This window comes from Apus apus, chromosome 6 (assembly GCF_020740795.1).
Source record: "Apus apus isolate bApuApu2 chromosome 6, bApuApu2.pri.cur, whole genome shotgun sequence".
Classification (NCBI taxonomy): domain Eukaryota; kingdom Metazoa; phylum Chordata; class Aves; order Apodiformes; family Apodidae; genus Apus; species Apus apus.
This window is the reverse complement of record NC_067287.1, coordinates 3170646-3190808: the sequence shown is the minus strand read 5'-3', so window position 1 is coordinate 3190808 and position 20163 is coordinate 3170646.

Sequence of the window (20163 nt, the reverse complement as noted above, 5' to 3'; positions counted from 1 at the left end):
AAACCTGCTGCCATCTCAGTGACCTTCTTGTCCTAAAGACTTATCTCTCTCTCTTTCTTAAAAGTGTCTACAGTGAAAAACAGAACCAATCAAAACAAAATTTACTGAACACAAAGTGCCTTGGCATCCAGCATGTTCTGGGAGTGAGGTCTCTGAGCCTCATGCACTTGTAATGAAACACAAAACGACACTTGCAAGCACAGGCAAAATGCAGATTGGCTAAACCAGCCACTGAACCATGGTCAGCTGAGCCAGAAGGATAGAGGTTAAGATGTGCCCCTGTTATTGACTCAGCAGCTGCATGGCAGGTACCCAGGGACACCTGTGCCCACATGTGCTATTGCCTCAGGCAGGCAGCACCAAAGCCCTGCTTACCTAAAGCAGGCAATGTCAAATTAGCCATGAGCTGGGTGTAAATCACCAGAGACATTAATAGGACCTGGATGATTTATCCACCCCATCCTGGAAGCTTCTACTACGAGTATTTTTTGCTAAATTCTTATATTCTGCATTTATTCTCACTTATAAAGGTACTGTTTGGCACTACCACCACCACCCGCCCCCCCCCCCACAGACATTCAAACCTCTGCAACAGGAAGAAGTTGGCACAAGATGAGATAAAAACATATTAGGCACAACAGGTAAAGAGAAACTATTAACATTATAACTATTGGTTTTCATTAAAAGAAAAAAAACCCACCAACTTGCCCCAGAAATAAAACAGTCACTACCCATGACCTCTTTCCTTCTGTGCCCTTCTCAAAATTTGTTGCAGGGGTATTTTTTATTTCTCATTTAATTTTGGCATGTGGCCTCTCTCAAGCTAAGGACATCAAGTGATTTTATAACCCTGATGAGCTTGTAGTGAATCACTTGGTTAGATCTCAAGCAACAACTCTGATCTAAGATACTACAAAGTTGTGCATCAAGGAACCCTTGCATCTTGGGTGATGGAACAGAGCCCTGAGGCACAACCACTGCTAAAGCCTCTTGTGTTTTCATCCACCTCATTATTACAAAAAGAGATGTTTAATGTACATTTTTGTGGAAGCCTAAAAGAATAACACCCAATATTTTTTTTTCCCCCTGCAAATTTTGCAGACTTTAAGGCATATCATGAATTAAATTTGCTTCATTAACAAAGACTAACTGAATGGCAGGCTGCATGACCAAGTAAACTATGCTCCCAGTTTCAGTATCACATTAAAAAAATCCCAGGGTAGACTTAAGTATGATTCTCCAAAGAAAAAATGTCAACAACTTTGTACTGGCAGAACCAAAACTAGCATGGTTGAATAGTTATATTCTAAACCCAAACCAAAACACTTAAGGAACACTGAAGAAATTCCATTTGCTCAGATATTTTTATACTATTATGCATTTCCCACTTTACCAGAAGATACAAAGTACAAGGAATAGTACCTGCATGCAGAGGAAAGGTAGTGCAACATGCCCAAGTGTCACTAGAAAGACTTAACTTACAAAAATATGCAATGTTTATAAAGCCATTTAATTAAGGCTCACATATATATCTTAAAGTTTCAAAGGGTTAGCAACAATTAACATAAGTAAGAAGCCACAACACATACACACAGCTGGTAAATGGAGGAAAAGATGCAGAAGAAAACTGCTGGAATCTAAGGAGTCTAATTTTTTTCTTTGAAGAAGCTGCAAATTGTAACGTGGGAAAAGAAGAGCTCAAGCTATTCCTATTTTATTTGTGGGAGAAGCACCAGAAGTAGATGGTAGAACTAGAGCACAGATATGACTAGAAGAAAGCTAATGTGTTAAATAAATATAGAAAAATAGTTGATTAGATGTGTCAGCCTGAGCTAAATCTGGGACAGAGGAATGTAATGGCTAATACAGGACACAATTTAATAAAGAACTGGGTGGAGTACAATTAAATAGGTTTTTAGAAGACTAATTGTATCCCAGGAACCTGATCTTTTAAATGAGATTATGAGTTTGGGTGACAAAGGTAATATTGTGTTCATGTAATACACTTCAGTGAAGCATCTGACTTCCTTTACACAGGACATTTTGATTAAGAAACTACAGTAAAGAACAATCAACTCCCCACACATTCAAGAGATTAAAAATTGGCTGTGCCCCAAAAGGCAGCTGTGAAGGGAGCATCCCAAGGAAGCAGTTCTAGAGAAGCCCTGAAAGAGTGAGGTCTTGCCTGTCAAATATCAACTAGAACAGGAAGAAAAGCTATCATTATGATTTCATCAAATCAAAAAAAGCTATGAGATTGGAGAAAGAGTAATTAAGAAATCTGATCAATACAGAGACTTTTGGATTTTTCTGGGAAACCAACCTTTTCAAGACAGGTAGAGCTGGGCATAAAAAGATGCCCAGTTCCATGCCCAGTAAGTTTGGTTCCAGCACCTGCTGAGTCATTGCACATGTAGCTCTGGTATCAGCTCCTCTCAAGCAATCAGGAGAAAGAGTTTTAGAGAAGACTCCTAAGAATGGTCAAGAGACCAAGGAAGAAAAGTTTCATTGTAGGTTGAACTAATCACAATCAGTAAATACCTTCCATGGGGAAAAAAAACCCCACACAACAAAACCAACAACCTAGAAACTGTGGTCACTTCATACCAGCCAAGCAGGATGTAACACCACCCAACAATTAATACCCCAAACTAGGTTAAGACTAAAAATATAGTGATTAAAAATATATATATATTTAATTAAACTTTCAGTGCAGCCTACAGCTAGTGAACTTCCTAGCATCAAGACTAGGAACATCAGAGTTTTGTGTCTTTCTAAAAAAAAAAAAAGTAAAAAAAATAGATACAAGTAAAACCTGGTTCTTAGATTTAACACAGAAATTAATTCAGAGAATAGCTTATAGCCTATAATATGTGAAAAGACAGATACCACGTCAAGAGATGATTAATTCCTCTCCACTGATTACAGAGGTAGCCTGGTTAGATAACTAGACCAAATGCTTTTTCAGATGGCTGAAGTCATATAAAATGAATCTTGTGCTACATTATTATTTATATTCTCAAAGGTCTATGGAAAAACTAAGAAAATAAATGACAAGTAGCTCTAAATCTCTAGTTTAAAACAAAATAGAATCTCTGTATTCACTGAGGTATTTTTACACGGTTGCATACAATGCCTCCTTTCTTATATTAATGCAAACATGGGAAAAAACTCTGCCTGCAACAAATTCTTTTTTGATCCACCTTCAAGACAAAAGATACTTCCAAACACATCTACTGAGCCACCAGTAGCTCCAAAACCTTTGCTAAGAGTTTTCACAGTCTCTAAGCCGATAACTTCCAAAACACGTAGGTGCCATTACAACTTCAATGAAGGCTGATACTGCCCGACACATTCCCCCCACCTACCTCCCTTCCCCCCATTTTGCCCATCTCATCTTTTCTTTTGTGGATATGGAGACATCCAAACACAAAATGTTTCATTGCCTTGGAACTGCCAGGGAATCACTAATACTATTTTTCTCTACGGTTTAATATATTTTGTTTCAACTATGTTTTCTCACTTACCATTACCTTAGTTCCTATAATTTTAATTATCAGCCTTGAGAGCACATTAAATGAAGATGCTGTAGTGTCTGTGCTGCCTCCTGAGCAGACCCTTTCCCAAATGATGAAACTCCTACTATCTGTTTCCTTAAGGTTCAGGTGACACCACTGGGTAACGAGGCACACTGATTGTTTTCTCTTCCCTCGTATCACACGTCATTTTGCAGGATATCTGTCCAGAAGCAAACTAATTCTCAGCAGTACAATAGCATTTAAATAAGGTTAAAAATCTGTCCTGACCTCTGTCTTTGCCCTGCTCCCCACTTTCACACTTAGTTCACTCACCTGATTGCCTGTTTATAATAAATCTTGGTTAAACCATCAAAAGGAAAGAGACATTAAATAAACCTCAACCTGAGGGACAGGAAGGAGGATGGTTCAAAAACCTGCAACTGGTCAGAAATTCAAAATTCAGAGGCCAGACTTCCAGTTTAAAATATTTTTCTCCCACAGAAATTTACTTCATTAACATTTCACCTTCTTGTTGCCATTCCCTGTTGCAACCTGAGCATTACAAACACTAATACACCAAAGAGAAGAGTGTAGATGAACACATGTAGATGGGTGCTCCAGGCCAGATTCCCTTCACTGGGCTACCATTGTATTTCACCCATTAGAAATCCAGCAATTCCACTTTCAAGAATATTTCCTCACCTGTGTGAAGATATTTTATCTAATTTCCTTAGCTCTTGTAATCATACTTTTCCCATAACTTTTGATATGAAACTTTTAATTTTTATGGTGATAATAAAATAAAAATGATGCTGTAGTACAATTATACTGGCTTTCCATTTGCCTTTTGATATTTGTATATAAAAATGAAGGGTGTCATTTGTCTGGTCTAAATTAACTGTGGTGCCCCAGATCTTTTCTCTACTGCAAGATTTAGAAACAAGAAGGAAAAAAAGCTGAGATTAAAGCAGGAAAAAGGGCCATTTTCTTCTCCCTAACCTAATTCCCTGTGACTTCTGCCTTTTTTTCTTTTCTTTTTTTTTTTTTTTACTGTGTTTATGAATCATGCAGATGATGGGCTTTTTGATGAGATGTTCAGCTTTGTAAGTTGCAGACTATTCAAAATATTACCACAGCTTAAGAGATCTCAATAGGCATCATGACAACATAAATAAAACACTAATTACATTGATAATAAGACTTCAATTACTATTAGAAGTCTGGTAATTTGCCAGTGGTAAAAAGTACCCCTGTCCACACACTCAAGAGAGATTTGAATCTACATGCTGAAAGGGAACAGAGACTTCCCTGAACTGAAAAAAACCCAACAAAATCTTGCACTTTTCAAACTTTATTTATCACAACGTGCTAGCTGGAGTTATGGCAGAAGACATATTTTTATTTTAATCTCCTTTAGTGTAAGCACCTTAGCAATGTGTCCTCACCTAGATCTAGCTAGAGGATACACCTCATATTTCTTCCTCACCACAAAAAGCATCACTCCTTCCTCAGTCTTTCATTACATTTTGAACAGTCCAAGCAAAAGCTCAGAGATAATATTTGCCAAAATGCTTAATGTCATAAAAACTGAACCAAGGTTTTACTCCAGACTACATCAGGTTAAAAGAGATTTTATGTTCCCCACTTTCTCATATTAATTTTAGCAAAGAACTATATTCTGCTGGACCACATCTCCTGAATTCATCTTTACTACAATAGTTTCTCACTTCCCACATGCCTTCCAAGAGTGAAGGAAGACTTTTGTCTTGAATTATTCAAATAACCTTCCAAAATCTTGTGTGTGAGGATGGGGTGAAGATCGCAAAGTAAAGCTCAAGTGAGAAACATGTTCCTTGTGGGCATTTTCAAAAGAACCTCCATTTATATATACACATATATAAAACTTTGTGAAATAAAACAGACTTCTCAAGAAATAAACTATATATTAAAAAAATTTGACAAGAGCAGTCTTTTCTCTCTCACAGTAAAACCCCCATTTTCCCTTAGGTTGAGTAAGCCCAAATCCACCACCATTATCCAAAGCCACCCCACATCACAGGACTTACCAAAACATCTCCTTTGTGACTGCATGTGGTGGTGAGCAGGTCTGGAAAGCAGCAAGGACACCCCATCCTCAAAGAAGGGAGGTTTGCACAAGGGCTGCCTGAGCCTGGATTTTCAATTATTGAAAACACCTGAAGGAATGAGGTTAATGAGCTGTATTAAGCACAGCAAAGAGCAGCTGAAGGCTCCCTTGCCTTGTGAAATATTTCCATCCCCCTCTCAGAGAGAAAAACGTGGAAAAACTTTTTCCTACCACACCTCAACTGCAACTGAAGTCCCACAATTCCCTGCATGGCTGAAATACCTTACCCAGCTTCACCTAACAGCATTTTACTCCATCCTCAGCAGCTGAGGCAAAGCTTAACAACCTGGGAAAGGCCACACCCTCTTCCTAAACTTGGGAGTAGGAGCTTAGTTTTCTACCTCCTGGACAAGTGCTGCATGTGACATTGGTCAAAACCTTCTGAAGTCTTCAGTCCAGCTCCCCAAAGCAGGGCTTTTAATCCTAGAGCCTCTGTGTATGACACACAATCCTACTGCACCTGGTCACATTTTATTGTTCCAAGGATAAAGATTGTTCAAGGCATCTGACACTACATTTAAATTATTCATCCATTGCTATTATTTATTCATCAGCTCCTGAGATATCTTGCTTGGCTGAAATACCTGGTTTCTATTGGTCTCAGGAAAAAAAACATGCCATTATTTTTGTTTTAACTGAGATTTTGTGACTCTTGCAAGCAGCTGATTGTGTAGCCCTGATGCCCGATAACATGCCAAGAGTGTGAACGTGTCCTGTGTGCACACAGGTATTGAAAGGACATCACATGCTGCCAGATCCTGCACTTGACTCTCAGAGTCCTGACTAAGTTCTAGGGAGGTCAACGGGGGCTCTGGGAGGCCCTTCCCAGGCCCACAGTCCAGATTTGGTGTCGTACAGGGAGGGTTGTTATCTCTGATGGTTGTGATAGTTAAGCATGGGAGGGATACATCTCACCTAAACTGCTAACAGAGCAACAACAATTAAAAAACCTTCAGATTGAAACACCTCCCTGATCTGGAAGTGTAACACAGAGCAGTCTGAGCTCCTTGGATCTTGTAGTAAAAGGGAAACAGGGGAGGTATTTTATAGCTTATGGCTATAATATTTTCCTCCAGGCACAGCCAACCACCAGAAGCCCTCCTGAAAGAGCAGGAAAGGCATTTTTCAGTGCAGAAAGCTGGGAATGACAAAATTTCACAGGTTTTGTGAGCCTCACCCACTGGAATAAAAGTGCATTTTTGGACTACAGTATTTTATTACATTTTTTTACATCTCACAGAAACAGAATAAAAGGTTGTCTCCCCAGCTCTGAATGGAAATATTTCTGACCAAAACTGCCATCTTCTACGTCATATATGAATAAATATTGTGAAAACAACAATCACCTATCCATTCATGTTACAAGTGGAAGAACAAACGACAATTCTAAAGTTTTTTTCCAAGCATGAAAATGTTGAGATTTTCATTAAGAGCACATCTAGGATTGCAGTAGTAAAATTGAGACTTTCTTATTTATGGAGGTAATACGTAAGATTTGATACCTTCCTACAAAGAAGACCCCAATACTCTGAGATATATTTAAGAAGAAAGTTAAACTACAACAGAGTTATGATCCCAACTCCCTACTTTGCAAAGACAACATAGTGACAAAGTCCCTACTTACTAAGGTGAATTTTGCACCATATGACTGCACGTGAGCATTTCCAGCACCAAAAAAAGGTCTGCAAGGCTTAACTCACCAGTTCAGACATTTGTCTTGCAGTTAAAAGTTGGCTTGTGATGAAGGTTTCAGTCTGGGAACAATCTTTACCCACTTGAAGGGGAAAAAACCCCAACTTCTTACTCCAAGGCACTGTTGTTATGGTGATATAAATTGCATTTTATCAGTTTCAGCTGTTTTTTTCCTGGCCTGTACATAAAAATCTCTTTTTCGACTGAAGTCCTTCAAGGTTTACTACCCAAATTTTGCTATCAGTTACACATGCAGTCCTATTAATGTTAATGAGATGGTTGGATTTAAGCAAGGGTAGAATTTGATCTTTACCCTGTTATGTTGTAGGCTGTCTAGATATTTGTCTGTTTTAACTTAAAATCCATTTAGCAATTTCTTCTTTGTAATGAGGAAGGTTTGCAAAACCATATCCCAACATGCCAAAAGAAGAACATATCCCAGACTCCCAAAGGTATAACAACACCAGGTCAGAACTGTATCTTCTCTCTGAAGATAGTCACTGCTGGGTGTTTCCTGGAGAGAACACAAAGCCTTGAAATGAGCTATTATCAAAGATTTTGCCTAGAGAAAAGTATTCTTGACCTGACTCTCTTCTGGCCTGTGCTCCCAACCATCAGGTTTTCCATTCCTTCCAGACCTTTTTTTTTTTTAAAAAAAAAGTTCTTATAATCAAATCTCTAAATGACAGTCAAATTCTGCAGCCACAAGGAGGCATGTGCAGTGTGTGCACAACAGTTTCCATTAATACACAATTACTAGATATATTTACAAGCCATTTACTTTGTTAAGATTGCAATCCATTCTGCAATGGTTCAAAAGCAAATCCCCCCTTTTCGGATCATCTCACATTACAACCCTGGCCACAGTTTTTTTAATCATTTCTAAATTAAGAAAAATTAACACTCAATTAGAATGAGTTTGAACTCCAGAAGAACTGCAGCAAGAAGAGCCTTTCTCTTTTCTTTTTCTGCCTGTCTCTGCTTTTTTTTCACACACACGTTTGCTGAAGGAGCATCAGCGTTGGAAAAATTGTGTTTAAACTCAAGAACTGGGGACAGTCTTGACTCTGTGCCTTGATACTTGTTATGATGCAACATTTGCCTGATCACTCCTTTCCGGGCCTTTCCTTAGTCAATTCACAAGACACATTTGCTCTGGGGAAATACGAACATTAGATAAACACCAGCAAACACCTAAATCATGTCCAGAACCTGAATAAAACACCCAAAAGAGAGTAGGAATTCAACAGTGAATCACAGATGTAATTAATCCCCCTCAAAACAACTTGAGACTCTCACCCAAATAAAGCTGCGACCTGAGTGGTGGTTAAGAAGGGACAGCAATGTCATAGAATCACAGATTCACAGGCTGGCTTGGGTTGGAAGGGACCTTAGAGATCATCTTATCCCACACCCCTTCTATGGGCAGGCACACCTCCCACTAGACAAGGTTGCTCCAAGCTTCATCCAGCCTGGCCTTGAACACTGCCAGGGATGGGGCAGCCACAGCTTCTCTGGCCACCCTGGGCCAGGGTCTCACCACCCTCACAGGGAAGAATTTTTTCCTAATGTCTAATCTAAATCTCTCTTTTTCAGCTGAAAACTGTTCTCCCTTGCCCTGTCCCTACATACCCTCCATGTCCTGAAATCACAGACATACCATGGATCAAAAACACTGCAGAAGAAGAAATCTGGTAATATTAGGGCAGAAAACTGTTCCACCAGGAAACCAGCAAAACAGATCTGCCTGCACAGGGGACTGGAACACCTGCCTTATGAGAAGAGGCTGAGAGACCTGGGGCTTTTCAGTCTAGAGAGAAGGAGACTGAGGGGGATCTAATTAATGTCTATAAACACATAAGGGCTGGACATCAAGAAGGCAGAGACAAGCTCTTGTCACTTGTGCCCTGTGATAGGACAAGGGGCAATGGATTCCAACACAAGCGCAAGAAGTTCCACCTCAACACGAGGAAGAACTTCTTTACTGTGAGGGTGACAGAGCCCTGGGACAGGCTGCGCCAAGAGGTCGTGGAGTCCCCTTCTCTGGAGACTTTCAAGACCTGTCTGGATGCCTTTCTGAGTGATCTGCCCTAGCCTATTTGGTCCTGCTCTGGCAGGGGGGTTGGACTCAACGGTCTTCAGAGGTCCCTTCCAACCCCTAATATTCTATGATTCTGTGGCACAGGCCACAATATCCAGGATGGGCCATAGATGTAGGAAATGGGATCCATTGCCTTATATGACAAGGATTTAGGGAGCATGAGCGTCATGGATAGAGAGGAAAAAACATTTCTCTTTTAAAAAAATTCTTTACAGGCCACTTCCAAAAGGCCAAATGGGAAAGTGGTGCAAAGGAAGGCTAAACTGGGTCAGAGAACTGGCCCATCATCCAGCTGCCTGCTCAGGCCATCCTCTGCTTCTGGAGGAACAGAGGGCGAATTGTAGCACCTTGAGGTTTTCAAAATTTGGGTTAGAGACTGAGCTTTGGGGCAATGTGACAGTAAAACTAATTCCCCCTTAAACGGAAGATATGAATGCTGTTGTTTTATTACTCCGTGGTAAAAACTGCTTAATCTATGCCTCTTGAGCATAATAAACCTGTGTTTCTATATGTTAAAACACAGGAGGAAGTTTGGAATCAGTCTGTGGGCATAAACAATGTCATATCTTTGTTTCTTGGAAATAAACATTATAAGCCACGATACTGCCACTAACAAATGGAGTTTGTCAAACAAGTTCCACAGTGACTTTACTTTTTAGTTTACCAATATGTGAGAGGTGAACTCAACATAAAGCTGGGAAAAGGTTGATGATTGCAAGCATGCTCTCTAGGGCCTTTGGGAAAGCATATGAAGCAAAGTTCAGAGTCAGATTTTCTATACAAATCTGTTTATATATATATATGTCATCTATGTAAACACAGACAGAAATAATTTATTCACTGGCTGGTGAAAGAACCTTGAGCTTTTCTATATTTTGCTACAAAAGTTGCAAAAACTTCCAGCTTACTATTTCCCCAGAGCAAATGCCTTCTGTACAGCATTCAGGTGATGGCCGACCAAAGGTGGGCAGTGATTTTTGCCAACACTGTGTATTTTTAAGATTCAACTGGACAGGGTGCTGGACCATCTTGTCCAGACCATAGAATCACAGAATCATGGAATGGTTTGGGTCAGAAGGGACCTTAAAGATCATCTAGTTCCAACCTCCCTTCATGGGCAGGGACACCTCCCACCAGACCAGGTTGCTCCAAGCCCCATCCAACCTGCCCTTCAACATTGCCAGGGATGGGGCTTTCACAACTTCACCTGGCAACAAGTTCCAGCATGTCACCCCCCTTCATAGTGAAGAATTTCCTCCTAATGTCTAATCTAAATCTCACCTCTTCAAGCCTTGATCCATTACCCATTTTCCTCTTGCTACGTACCCCAGTAAAAAAGTCCCTCCTGTGGAAGGGAAGAGGATCCCTTCCAACCTGGTATTCTATGATTTCCTGATTCTGGTCATAGCCCAGGAACCTGCAAAAATTATTAAGGTTTTTAGCACATTGCAGGAGCAGAGTGTGCTCTCCCTCCTATGGCAGATGGAGATGTGAAAGCTTGCTGGATATGCAAAATATACAAGCCAGATTACCTGGAAAAGCCAGTCTTGATGGTTCTTCTCATTTCCTGGCACAACCTGAACACCTGAGCTTGCAAACCTGCAGCTGAAGTTGAGTATTGAGAAATAAGGAGATCTCCAATTCAACTCATCAGTAGAAAATAGTGTCAAAATAGTATAAAGCTTTCAGAAGTGACTGTGGTATTTGTCTCCAACTGGTATTTAGCCTGAAGCACGTCTCCACACTGCTGTGAAATGTCTGTACACAGAAATTCACACCTTCAGAAGGGCAGAAGTTATCACACCATCAGATGCCCATCACATTTATTTTCATTTTAGCAAATCCAGGATTGGCCACAGACTCCTTCCATATTTTATGTTTTACTGGAATCTACTTTAGTCTAAGAGACCTAATTCTTCCATTACCCATTTCACCCATCTTTCTGGCAGCATAATTTACATCTCAAACTGGAATAATTTTGCATACTTTTCATTTTAGCATTCTGACATCTTTGAGAAAAAAAAATAAAAGCCTTAATTCTGTAGAGTAATTTATTCTCAACCTTAGAAAAAAGTCCTGGAAGTTATTCATGCTCTTTTCATGCACAATGGTCTGTACAATTTTGGTGTCTTTCTCCTCTCAGCTCTATGTAGTGACATGTCAGCAAGGGTGTCATGGAGCATGTGAAATTCAAACCAGGACCAATACCATGAGGTTTATAAGAACATTTAACACACGACATGTAATTGGAGTTTTCCCAAGGGAATCAGGCAACCTTTGTTTACTCTTGGGCTTCCACAGACCAGTTTCTAATCTTTCTGTATTCAAAGAATGTGTCTTTTACTGTTCAGTTTGCTCACTGGACTGACACACGTCAGTGCTAAAACAACCTAAAAAGCTTTAAGGGATAAAAAACCCCAAAGTGCTGTTAAACAGAGATTTTGAGGCAAACTTGTAGTTCTGACTTTCTCTACTTCTGATCTCACAAAAATGTCTTTATCTAAAATTAACCCTGAACACATAAATACTGATGTGTCTGGCGTTTTACTCTAAAGCTTCATCATGGTTTTGTTTATTTTTTACTTACTCTTTGTTAATGCTGCCTGAGATGAATGCACTGGAAGCATTGAACAGCAACAAACTTCAGGTACATTCAAGCAGAAACAAAACAGTTTTTCAATATACACAAAACAGCAAATTTTTTTTAAGGTGCTGAGTTTTGAAAAATTTTAAAATAAGTTCAATATTTTTAAGCCCCAGCATTGTAAGTACTTAATATTTTAAAACACTGAAAAACCACACAAATATTAATTATTATATATTAAATATAGAGACCATGTAGAAATTAAGTGGTTTTTACAAATATTAAATTCAGCTTAAGCTTTTTTTTTTTTTTTTCCCCAGTAAGATATAGTCAATATATCTACACAGAGGTGGAAAAAAAATCAATCAAAATAGAAGTGTATTGAGTACTAGAATTCAAATTCATGTCATGCTGTGACTTGCTCATAACAAGCATCAGAAAAGGCCTGGAAAGATCCTATATATTTAAGCACAGGGATCAGGGGACTCAACTTCTGGTGGGGTCTTGTCCCAGCTGAGCCCCCCAGACCCACCTTTCCAAAAAAGAGTCTATTTAATGATGACTGGGGGATGTGGTCATGAGAGACTGACAGGGTGGACACCCTTGTGCTGGAATAGAGGGAAGGGCACTAAATGGGCAGGAGAAACCCATCCTGGCAGGGGGATTCCTGCAGCCCTGCCATGTGCCATTTGCATCTGGCTTTTGCCCAAGGCTGGCCCTGCAGGAACTAAGGTCTGCACCAGGCAGGAAAAAAAGTTTCCCACAGCCTCCTCCACCTTTGCTAAGCTACAGGATCTCCCAGAGACCACTTGTGTTGAGGAAAAATAATAATAATAATAATAATTCTTTCTCAGTGTTAGGATTTCCTCCTGATGTACATTTTCCCCTCCACGCCTGAGTGTCAGAGAAGGTGTTTGCTGCCAGTCCGCCTCTGTCCTTCGGGTGTAAAGTGACAGGCACTGAAATCTCCAAAAGCCCCAAGAAAAGCTTCAGCAACAACTTTGGGACCTTTGCAGGGTGCAATGTAACCTCTTTATCAGTGCTGCCCTGCTCCATGTGCTACAGGAGACAAGATACTAAATTTTGCACTCTCTCATGTAAAGCCCATAGGAAGACTCCTCTAGCTGTACAGACGTCCTGGCTTTGCTAATCCTTTTATTCCAGGTGCAGCCAGAGCTACAGTTTCCTCAATGGCTGCAAACTTTTTAGGGGTGGATTTTATAATGGTAATCAGTGATTTTAGAGGAAATAAATCTCTCCCTTAGCCCGCAGCTCTGTCTAAAACATCCCAAGAAATAAGGCAGGGAGACTGTCAGCAGTGAAGAGTGCTACATTTCATGTGCTGCCACAGAAATGCTTTCTGGCTGAGGTCTAATATTAATCTATTTTGTCCCTGACATCCAGTAAAACTACAGTGTAGCAAATGCTTTTAAAAACATACATATTCAATAGCAGATGCAATAAAGTATTTGAAACTGTTGGTATGAAGAAGGTTCACACAAACACAAATATCTTGGAAACTCCAGTTAATCAAGGTGTCAAAGTAACTAAAGCAGTTTTACAGATTTTATTGAAAATAAATCACTTTATTATATACTGATATATATATTATTGTTTCCCCATAGAGTTTTACTATCCAGTTGCCTGCATTTATTTTTTTTAAATAGAGTATCTCCTGCCCTCTTTAGTCCGGTTTTTATAACTACATTTGCCAAGGAAATTCAGCATTAAAAGATATCCTCACTCGGCCTTCTCCTCTCCTCCTATGCAAATAGCCCATTATTAGCCATTTTCTGGCAGAAGGAGCTGAGAGGAAACAGAAAAGGAAACGACAAACGGCCCCAGAGCCGCACGTTTCCTTTTGGCCCAGCTCTTGGCAGCCTGACCCGACAGCTCCCTGGGAAGCTGCAAGGTGCCATTGAACCTCAGAAGATTTGCACCTTGGTCTTCTTCTCATTTCCAGGCAGGAATACATAAAACTTCACAGAGTTCAGGCTGGGGAAGGTGACAGTGAGTGAGAGGAAAGATTGGATTCGATCTAACAGACCTCCCGATATTTAGAGATTCACAGAGAAACTTCTCACTGATGGTTTTTAACTCCCATTAGTAACTGCTTTCTTTTTTGAAGTATGAGATCTGGTTCAAATCTGAAACAGCCACTGTGTTGTTAGACAATGCATTTCTTCAAAACTCACTATTACATAAAGACTCCAATTATTTGATCCAAGGAAAATTTCCTTTTTATTTTTTTCCAGCCATGCTGCTCAGTTTCTAACAGCTTGATGCTATAAATGCACAAACAATCACTTGTCACTAAAGATACTGCATGAAAAGCTTCTCTATTTTGGTTTTTTTTCAACATTTCTCCCTAAAGTTAAAGAATGTCCAATACAGTCCATGGATAGAAAAGAAATGCCTTCAGCATTTTGGACAGCTTTCTAAACTGATACATTTCACACAGATAAATGTAAATTCAACAACATTTCTCTTGAGATTACTTTTTTTTTCCACCCAAAACTAGTTTCAAGTTGAAGCACGATTTCTAAAATGGATTTTAAATATTTTAAAAATTGCATCTGTGCTCAGGCACTTTATATATTTGGCCAGTGCACTGGCATGATGAGGGCAATATTACTGGCACCCTAGGTTGTTCAGGTAGTTGTTTTACCCCATGTACTATATCCTAACCACTAAAACCAGAATTACTTTACCTAAAAAGGCATAAAGCTTTTTCTTACTCTCGACCCATGAAATTCAATGACATCTTCTGGTAAACAGAGTGAGGAGGACTGGGCCAGGGCTCTCTGCCTCCCACTGGCTCCTCAGCAGCGCAGGCTGCAGTGGGGGCAGCCAGGTGATGGAAGAGGGACACTTGAAGCACCTTCGCTTACAGACTGAATTCAGAGTCTCCACATCCGGTTTTCTGCTTCACCCCTGAGCTCTTCTAGCTTGTCTGTCATGTTTTACCACTGATCTTTATAGAACTTTACCTGTGCAAACCCCAGTAACTTTATTTAAACACCAGCCGCCACAGCTCTGCGGTACCTATAGAAAAGAATTTTATCTTCACCTCTTAAGCTTTAAGTCACCAACATGCAAAAAAAGGTCAAAATTTCCTGAGAAGGTCCACAGAAGTGTTTCACTGGCTTTGTTATTCATCACAGAGAAGCTGCCAGGTAATTCTGACCACAGGAAAAACAAAGAAAAGTACCACATTTTTAAGATGCACATCCTTTTCTTTCCAGCTGATCAGCCCTGGTAGCACAACAGATTCAAAGGATTGTGTCCAGCTAACACATTAGTTTTTAACAGCAAAGTGTAAGTGTGCTTTCCACACTTTAAAAACTGACTGTAATCAAAATCTAATTAGTATTCTATTTTACTAGTGGGAAAACTGAGAGAAATGCACACAGACATACACAGTGTTAGATATTAAGCCAAAAGATGTCTCCAGAAACCAGCCATTCATCTTTTGCCTTTTTTTTTCTTTATCATCAACATCTTGTCTCCTGGAATACAGACATCACTAAATCAAAAACACTTACCTTTTCACATCATTATAGAATTGCTGAGATTAAATAAGAGCTCTGTACAGCTTTTCAAATCTCAGCTATGTTTTCAAACCACCAGGGAGGGCTAGTTCTTCCTGCTCAGACAATTATCAAATTGTTGCCAATGTGAGCGTTCCTCGTATCAATCTCATTATTATTAAGCAGCCTAAATCACCTATGGATCTCATTATCATCACTTTGAAAAGAGGTCACAAGGTGGCATCTGCAATTCACTTAAAATCTATCATTAAACTAACCCTTTTTAACAGAAGATTTCAGCTGCTTTAGTGTTATTTCTGATGTTAACAAACCAAACGCTGCCTTGGAATCCTGCTGGATTTTCTTTGGTTGTTGTGACATTTGGGTTTTTTTATTACTTTGGAAGTAACAGGAATCTCCTTGTCCTCTGTTTTCCTAGTGGAACTCCCGAGGTTATTGGGTGACTTATATTGTAAAAGAAAGCTAGGTCACATCCCTAAAGATGAAGTCCTCATTGAAAAGATATTTAGTCACTGAAAATGCATGAGAAAAAGGAAAAAAAAAAGGGAGGAGGAAAAAGGTAGAAAAGGAGGGGGAAAAAAGGAGGGGGAAAGAGGAGGGAAAAGAGGAGGAAGAAAAGGAGGGGAAAAAAAGGAGGAGGAAAAGAAGAGAAAGAGGAAAAAAAAGGAAAAAAGAAAAAAGGAGAAAGAAAAAACAACTTTAGCAGGACTCATAGCAACTGCTCAGTTTTCATCATTTCATCTTGTGAGGGTATCACTTTATCAATTTTTCAGCCATAGTAATAGCCTTAAGTCAGTAAGAGTGTATTTTTCAATCTGAATAGAGTACAAAAATTACCCTCTTTCTTTTTTAAAAAAAAAAAAAAAAAAAGACTGCCAGAACTTGTTTATAAACCACAAGTAAACTCAAAAGAGAACAATCCTTGCTGCCCATCTCCCACTTATTTTCAAGCAGATCATGCTGCAAAATGTTAGGCAGTTGGTTTGATAGTTTTAGAAGAAAACTTTTTTAACCAGTAGTATGGAAATAAAAGAATTGCCATCACTGCTTTCCTCTGAGAAAATGACACAAAATATTATACTTAAGATTCAATTCAGAATTTTTAGCCAAAGCCTTGTAGCTATACATTCTATTTATATATATATATGTTTGTTTTGTTTTTCTTTTTCTGGTCTGTACAGCCTAATTCTACATTTTGGATGTGGACTTAATTGAAGATGTGGCAAAAAGCAGCAACTTCGACTAGTGACTGAGACTTATCTGACAAATACACAAGGGCAGAACACACAGGACGAGAGGAATAACATTTCACAAGCTCAGAATATGATTACTCTGGATAACTCCATGTTCCTAGATTTTTTCATTCCTGTCTCTCACTAATTAGTCTTACTCTTGAAATGGTATCAAGTGTGATTTCTTTCTAAAATAGCAGGTAAGACCATCCAGCTTTTTAGGCACAAATCTGCTGTATTTCAGCTGTGCAAATCAGTCATAAAACCACAAAAATGATCCCTATCAACCTTTTCAGTTGTTGCCATCTATCACAGTATTTAAGGACCATTTTACAAGTCTCCACTTGTTGTGAAGAAAGGGAAGGTGCATATTTTATCCATTTCACGGCAGATAATGTAATTCAGACTTTCCTACCTGAAGGCTTGAAAAGTATTAACTCAGTTTCTACGTCCTTTAATGACTCTGCACGTTCCTGCCACAGAGAAGCAAATGCCTGAAACAGTTCAGGCTGAAGCACAAAATCCACAAACACTTTTCTGAAACAATGGATTTGTCTGTTTCAGAAGTGTATCCACCTAAAATGGGAAATGTCATTGTATAGACAGACATTTCATTAACAAACTATTTATATATCTATTTATACTTATTCATACAACTCTACAGAACAGCTCTTAAATGAAGATCTTGTAATACAAACATCCACACATATACAGCACACACACTATATATGTATATATATTAATATTTGTAATAGAAATAATATATTTATAACTTCCAAAGGTGTTCTTTGCAGCTTTCTTGTCTTTTAAATTCAGCTATTCTTGAACACAGTTTGGTTTTGAAATAAGTCAGGATAATGCATTATTTTAGTTCTGTACTGCTTCCTTTTTTAAACTGTACATAAAATCAGTCACGTTCAACAAATTTCCATTTTACTTAGTTCTTTTTCATAATTATTCCTCACTTGCATCACAGCCCTGACCTGGAGAGCTCTCTGGTTATGCCACTACAATTAACTGCATGGCACAGGTTGTGCCTCCAAGGAGAAGGAAGAAACCTAAGGTAAGGAAAGAAAGCAAAATAAAATCCTCTGTTTTTTTAAAAAATGGGTATGATGAAGAGATGAACCAGGCTGCAAAACGAAGCATTGGACAAATGACCTAGATTTGAAAAAAAGTTTCATATTGCACCAGATGCATCAAAAACATTTGGTTGATTTTGTAATAGATGGATTTTGAAAGCTACCCGGGATACCACATCAGGGATTTAAAACCTGTCTGATAACTTCAGGCTTCAATGGGTAGAATTTTGTTCAAGAAAGAGTTAAGTCTAACCAGCAGAAAAAAAAGAAATTAACTAAAGTAAGGCCCTTGTGATACAATGACACTTGCTCTATGCTCTTACAGAGAAAAACACGATGATAAAACACCACAAAGAGGAGTGTTATGAATTTTATTAATGACTAGAAGACAGTGTGCAAAACATCAAAGGTCTGTGGAAAAGATTAATGACCCCGTGTGAGACTGTTTAATTACCTCCAGCTAATTAGATTCTTGACCAAATTTTTAATATCTGCATTCCTTCTAAAGCCTAATTGAGATTCCACATTATTTATCAATCTTTCAAAAAGCCCTTAGCGTGCTGCTTTTTTTAGGGTGTTTTTTTGGTTGGTTTTTTTTTTTTCCCTTTGCACTTTGACTCCATTTATGGTCAATTATTAAATAAATAGCAAAGTAACTGTTCTCTCCAAACTGTATATGTGGAACACTTTATGCCTGTTTATTTTGACTAGGAGCCTATCATTGGCATCTTTTATACATAATGAAGCACTCCAACTAATAAACTGACTGACTTCACTGTAAACAACGTTGATAATATTTTTGTTATCTGGGCTGTGCTCAGGAACTCCTCATGTGGTTTCTGTAAATTAGCCTTTGCTATTGTTAGTTAATCCTTATTTCAGTTTACCTTGGTCCAGTCCCAGGGCCGGAGCGGGGCGTTATCACGTGGAGCAAAGGGGACAGCCCTTGCCATTGGATTATTTTCCCCTGTTCATTCCTAAGTACTTTAGTGCTATAAACCACTGCTGGTAAATGACTTGCTTTTACATAAGGAAATTGATGTCAGAAGGCAAGGGACACGTGCAATAATGACTTATTTTTTTTCTCCCCCTTCAGATTTCCCCTTAGCCCCAGTTCGGCACTGGCATGAAAAGAGAGGCTGATGTGTGCAGCACATCTGAAGTTCAAACGTGTTTTTAAGGTTTTCCACAGCTTTATCATTTCACTTTGGAGTGTAGGAAAGGGGGAGATTTCAGGCATTTCAAGTTATGTGATGAGGAGCACATTTTTTTGTGTAAAGTTCGATAAGCAAGATACCTCCCAGTTCACAGAAGGCAAGAGAAGCCCTGGTCCTTTAACTATAAAACAAACTTCACAGCTATAAACCAAAGTGCATTTGCTTTGAAAATCTTCTTGTCAGTCTTAATGAAAACAGGAAAAATTAAGTGTGCACATGTGGAATGATGTATTTATAGTGCATGTAGAAAACAAAACACTTTGGGAAAAATTCTTTGTCATTTAATTTCATATAGTTGTTTGTTATGTTATTTTTTTAAATGATCCACTTGATTTTAGCTCATAAAATTGTACCACAAATACAGATATATATGGGATATCTTAAGAAAAAAATAATCCTATATTATCTATTAAATTTTAATAGGTTTTATGTCATTTGTATAAAACATTGTTGACTGTACCCCTACTAAAATACACAGGGTTTTTTTTTTCTGTGAGATAGACATGAGTGTCTGTACGTACAGACATTGAAAAACTCTGCTAGATGATGATCTGTGTAACTGTAATAAAAGTAGAGGGGACAGGGCTATGAGAGAGGAGTCACTTTTTTCCTTCTCATGTTTGCAACAAGCCTTGTCCAATGGGATAAGAGCATCTAGACAGTATCACAAAACACATCATTTAATAATATTAAAAATAGATGTCTAAAATAGCAAACAATGCAAATCAATACAGAAGTATAATGAACCAGGCACTAAAGAGACACACAGTACACTGTGCTTAACTTTGAGAGTGATAAGAATATTTGCTTACTTACTAAATTACTCACAGGAAGACAGCAGCAAGGAACTTATTTGGGACGAAGCAGTCAGAGCTACTTGATCTTTTGGATGCAATAAAAAGCTGGAAGTGCCTAAAAATTTGTATCCAGGTATTTATTCTGTGCTCCAGTTGGTGGAGGGGTGCTTCAAACCCATTGCAGATTTCATCCTTATAGCTATGGGAACTAGCAATAAAATTGTTTGTCATATCAGTGCACCA